Genomic DNA, 6,000 nt, shown 5'->3' with positions numbered 1-6,000 from the left:
AGTCGAACCTATGCTTTGAAATTAACAACCAAAATGATTTGTGGAACAAATTGAAAAATGAAGAGGGGAAGGAGAGGATGACTTCATGTTTTCTTAGAGACCTAATTTATGTAAAAGAGGTAAGGCAATAATTAACATTTATTAGTAGTTATTTTTTGAATCATTATTTTAGGGGATTTGTTAGTGGATTAATGATACGGAAAAATCTGGACCTTTTATTATAAATGAATGGTTAAGATTAATAAAACTCTATATGGTAGAGTACCCTAGAAACTCTAGAGGATCTCAATCCGACCCTTGAACACATGTTACTTTCTTTTTACTACCGTATAACTTATTATACAACAATTGTTACATACAAGTACGCAACCAAACTTTTCCTATTTGTGTTTACCTTGTTTTCACCGAAATGAAAAAATTCACGGCAATTTATTTTTCTTGTCCCATTTTTTTTTTCTTTTTAGTTTTTACCTTTTTCACCAAAATTGCAAGATTTATGGATTTTTTTTTTCTTACCCCAATTTTTTCTTTCCTCATGGCATTATTCCATTAATCATTAATGGTTCTCATATTATACACAAAATAACAAAATTAAAAACTACTTAAATTTCCTTATATGGTACTAAAGCCCGATCCAATATTTTTTTTTAATCTCCACCATCTCGATAATAATATTAAATTTTAAATTTATTATACCCAAATTTTAAAAACCTAGAAGAAAGAGAGAAATAAATGTTGAATTCTACATATTTTTTAAGAATAAGTCAATGAAATGTGCATACAACTTTGCAGGTATATTGCTATATTTTTAATACTTTTAGGTTTGTTTATTTTTCATCATTTCAATGAATCAAATTAGATGTCTAAAATTTAGGTATTTAGATTAATCACTTACTTTGATTGTTAGAATATTAAGAATGAAAAAAATTATATAGCGATTTTAAAATATGAAAAAATATCTATGATTGTTGAGTAAATTGACATATGTATGAAAAAATAAAGGGTAAATTTCACTAAATACCCCTAAGGTTTGAACTAATGCCAACTAAGTCCAAAACAACAAGAACTTTCTTAGTAAACAAACAGGAAGTAAAAAAAAAAAAAAAAAAATGCCTGAATAGAACCAACAAGCAAAACTCAATGATGAGGAAAACACAACAAATCAAGTCTGTTAGGGTCATGTGTTTTGGTATTGTCAAACCATGCCAAATTATGTGTCTTTTATTGAGTTTTGATGTGTTTTAGATTTGTAATTGAAGACCAAGTTGAAGACAAAAGTTTGCTCAAGAAAATGTCAAGAAAAACAAATTTTCAGCACTTTTTCAACAGGTACCTCGATAGTAGCTCGATAGGAGCTTGATACCACTCAATAGAAGCTCGAAACTTATTGTATCCTCAATAGAAGTCTCGACACAAGCTCGATCGATCGAGCATCGCAGATCAGCAAAAATCAGTAATGCAAAAAAGCCCATAGCTTATTCATTTGAAGCTTGTATTGAGATCTGTTTGAGCCGGTATTTAAAGGACATTATAAGCCATCTATTAGAAGGATATTTAGAGAGAGAGAGAGAGAGAGAGAGAGAGAGAGAGAGACTCCATTTATGCGGCTAGGATTTTGTAACTAAGTTTTCTCTATTTCACCAAACCAAAGAGTTTCAAAGTAGATTTGAAAATTCCATTAGTGAAGAAGTTGAAGTTGTAGCAATCACTATACACTTGCTATTGTGAAGAAAACCTTCAAGAGGTTCTTGAAGTCAATTGGAGGTTCTAATTGTGATTATAGGTGGAGCGTTCATATATTGGAGAGTTCAGAGGTTTTGAAGCGACAGAAGGTTTCTACTGTAAGTTTACCTATTGGGTTTGTAGAGTTTAGGGATAAACGTTTTGTACTAGATCTGAAACTTCTTTTTACTATAGTGGATTTCTTTTTGGGAAGGTTTCCCCCCAGGTTTTTTACTGTGAAACTGGTTTGTTTCATTGGTTTTTTTAGGTCATCATATATTGTCTTATTTACTATTCCGCTATGCATGATATTGACATGATATTGATGTTTGTTTGTTTGAACAAAAATTCTTCATAATAGATCTAATTAACAACTTGGTTTTAAAACTTTTTAATTTTATCAACCAGGGTCTAAATTACCCGACAAAGTTAAAATTTAAAGATTTAAAATCAAATCACAGATAATGAAATCAAGAACTACGACAAAAAATTAGCTTCTTAACTCAAAATTCTAATCCAAAACCAAACCTAATCAATCAAAACATCCACTTAACCAAACCCCCATATTCACAGACCTCACCAAGAAGAAAAGCTTTACTTCGATCTATGTGGCTTTGTGACCAACCACCCAACCACCCCCACAGCAAATCCACCACCATTGATCGAAACCTAACCACCCTAAAGTTCTGCTCCCTCTAGTTCTGCTCTTGGAAGAATTTGAACATCGAATGTTTTCGTTACAAATACTAAGATGTGTTAATTGAACTACAAGACTCTTAACATGATATCTAATCATCATAAATCATAATAATATAATTACTAAAAACTAAACAAAAATGAAGACGAGCAAAACACAAATAGAGTCATATTAAAAATCTGTGTATCTAATTGGTCCCTGCAACAAAAACAAAAGATACTGAAAATATATTAGTTATTTGGCTAATTGTAACCTTTTTTGAGAAACTTCATCTGAATCGTTAAATTGATAGTTATTAATTACGGCCATTCAGAACTTGCAATTTGCAGAATTTTGACCAATATGATTTTTTTTTGGGGGGGGGGGGGGGGGGATGTCAAGAAATGAACTATGAATTGAAAAGGAAAATTGTAACAATGATATATAATACCCTAAAAGTTTTGGTGTGGCTCTTTCGTATGTTTATTTACATTACTCCACTGTTTTAACCATAATTGTCAAAACGTGAATCATATCGTGAATTAATTTTTGATTTTTTTTTTTTTTTTTTATATCAGTTCCTAAAAAAGTTTTTTTTTTTTTTTTTTTTTTTTTTCATATATCGTAAGATACAAAAACATATAATAAAATTATATAAAACTATAGATATACATATATAAAAGGTATATTCATTATAACTCCATTTGGAATATATTCAATTAATGACCAATTTAATTATTACTTATATAATACTATTTAACAAAGATAATTAAATAAATCAATTTAACGTATGTTTATAACATATACATTCAAATTAATTAAACTCAGAAGCAATAATACATGATATGTAAGCCTAAACAATAATTTTTTTCATCATCTTGCCTAATCAACTCCATTTAAGTCATATCATTGCACATCTTTGGCGCGATGATCATTTTACAACTATAAGTGCTTGTGGGGTGTGGGCAAGGGCCAAGGTTCAAATCTCCAAGAGAGAGCTTCACAAACATATACACTTAGATTAAGTTAGAGTATAACTTCTATCTTGTGTATATAGATATATATATATATATATATATATATAAACTCCATTTAAGTCATCATTATCATCATGTTCATTATCTTGCAAAATTATTTCTTCATTGACATTTTCTTCATCATCATCAACATTTACTATCCATTTTCTTGTTCTTTTATTCTAATAATTTTTCCTTTATATTTTTTCTTGGAATTTTAGCTTCTTAAATTTATACAATAATAACGAAATAAAAATTAATTATATTTGTATTTAGTACATTATTTATGACATATAAAATAAATTTGCAAATATAAAAATGAAGTGTCAAGTGTGTAGTCCAAATATTGTAGAAGAAAGTGAAGGGGGGGGGGGGGGGGGGACTCATGGACATGTTATTTTATTGTACTCAATTAATTATCCCAATAATTTTGTGTTAAAAAAAGTCTAACAACTTGTTTAAATCAAATAAAATCACAAATTTTAACAACAAAAAAACTCATTTTAAATCCCAATGTCCTTTTTTCGTATGATATGTACAATTCAATGATAGGATATGATTCATATGATATACACTTATGTATTGGACGATTCATAAGTACTTACGATAAACCCTTACAATACATAACTTTTCATATATGATACGAGACGTATCGCATATTGTTCGATACTTACAAGTGACAACTATAGTTCCAACAATCAAGCATTTGTTTATTTATTTATACAGGTTGTTCAATTATAATATGGTCAAACATTCAGGAAAAAGAAAAGAAAAGAAAAGAAAAAATGATATGGTCTAAAGTTCATGAACAAATTCTGCTCTTAAAACGCTCATGAACAAACTATCATGTATATTTATAATTAAGTGCGTGTCTTGGTGCATAAACTTGGGTCTGTCCTCCTTTTTAGTTACTAGTTTAAGTCCATTTTGTATGAGCCATATACAATGGTGTTTCGAGAATTTTTTTTAGAATAATCATTAAGAAATTTAAATTATACAAAATTTAATAAAAAAGAGCTTAAAGATATTGACATTACCAATATATATATACACACATAAAGTTTTACAATTTCCTTTTACTAACAAAATGAAAAGACAAAAAATGAGAACCGAAAATGTTGAGATGAGAGTAATGAAGTGAAAAAGAGTCTAAAATGATAATAGAGAATAGAAAAATGAAGAAAGTATGTGCGCATGTGTGTGTGTGTGTGTGTGAGAGAGAGAGAGAGAGAGAGAGATGCAAAGTGAACTCACACCATCTTGATAGTTTTTGGGAGGACCAAGATTATTTTTGTGAGAAATACTATGTTTACAATATTTTCAAAAAAAATCCTAGATGACAAGTTGTTATTAATGGATAAAAAAGTGATGTCAATGGTACATTTAGTTTAAAACAAGTAATAACTTACCACCTAATATTTGTTATGAAAATATTATGAAGGTAATATTACTTTATTTTTGTTGAACCTAGATTGTTGGGAATTTCAAAATCAGTTTTCATTATTATTTTTTGGGATAATTACACTACCCTCCCTTGAGATTTAGGAAAATGACACACCACCCCAAACTTGAAGGGAAAAAAACACTTTCCTTCCTAGACATCCAGTTGACCAAAGTTTGTTAAATTAATATTAAAAATGCTGCGAACTCACCTGTCATTTGCTTAAGGGCAGGTTTCTAAAAATAAATTTTTAAATAAAGGTGTATTTTAAAATATTATGTGTGAATTTTCCTCAATTTTTCTTTTTCTTTTTTCAACTGGTTAAGGAGAGATTTGTTGGTACAAGTATTTTGATACTTGATAAATTTTGCTTTTTTATTCTAAATTTATAAGTTACTTTAAACTTTGACTAAAATGCAAAACCAACCCTCTAAGTTTCTTTAGAATACATTTCAGTCTTCCATGTTTCAAATTTATTCAATCAAGGCATTTACGTCTACATTTTGTTAAACTTTTTTTTTTTTTTAAATGAAAATATTTTTCAATCATTATTTGAATTTTTTTAATTAAAAATTTTGAAAAAAGATTTAGAATATTTCATTACTAATATAAACAAAGAAGAGGAGGGAGTGTTAATTTCTTTAAACCTCAAGGGAGGTGAGTGGTTTTTCTTTTTAGATTTGGGATGAAGTGTCATTCTCTCAAATTTCAAGAAAAATGAGTATAATTACCTTTTATTTTTTTAGTGTAAACAAAAAATGTTACTTTTAAAAAAATTATATAAAAAAAACTGCAAGTATAAATTTGTTTCACGATTTTTGCAAGTGGCTTGTCAAATCTAACTTTGTGTGCGTTTGGGTATAGATTAAAAATTATAATTTTTTCACCATTCAGCTTATTTTTGTTACTATTTATGAGCTCACTGTACTTTTTGGCACTATTCAAGACCCCACTATACTATTTTAATTAATTTTTACTTTTATTTATAGTACTTTTAATAATAATTTTTCAATTTCAACAAAATAAGTGTATCCAAATACACCCATCACTTATTTTATTTTGTTCTTATCACGCATGCATCAAAGTGATTCCTCCGGTCTTCTCCAAAAAAAGAAAAAAGAAAAAAAGTGATTCATCTCGAAAAC

The sequence above is a fragment of the Quercus robur genome, chromosome 4 (assembly GCF_932294415.1).
Source record: "Quercus robur chromosome 4, dhQueRobu3.1, whole genome shotgun sequence".
Lineage (NCBI taxonomy): Eukaryota > Viridiplantae > Streptophyta > Magnoliopsida > Fagales > Fagaceae > Quercus > Quercus robur.
Note: the sequence above shows the minus strand (reverse complement) of the source record.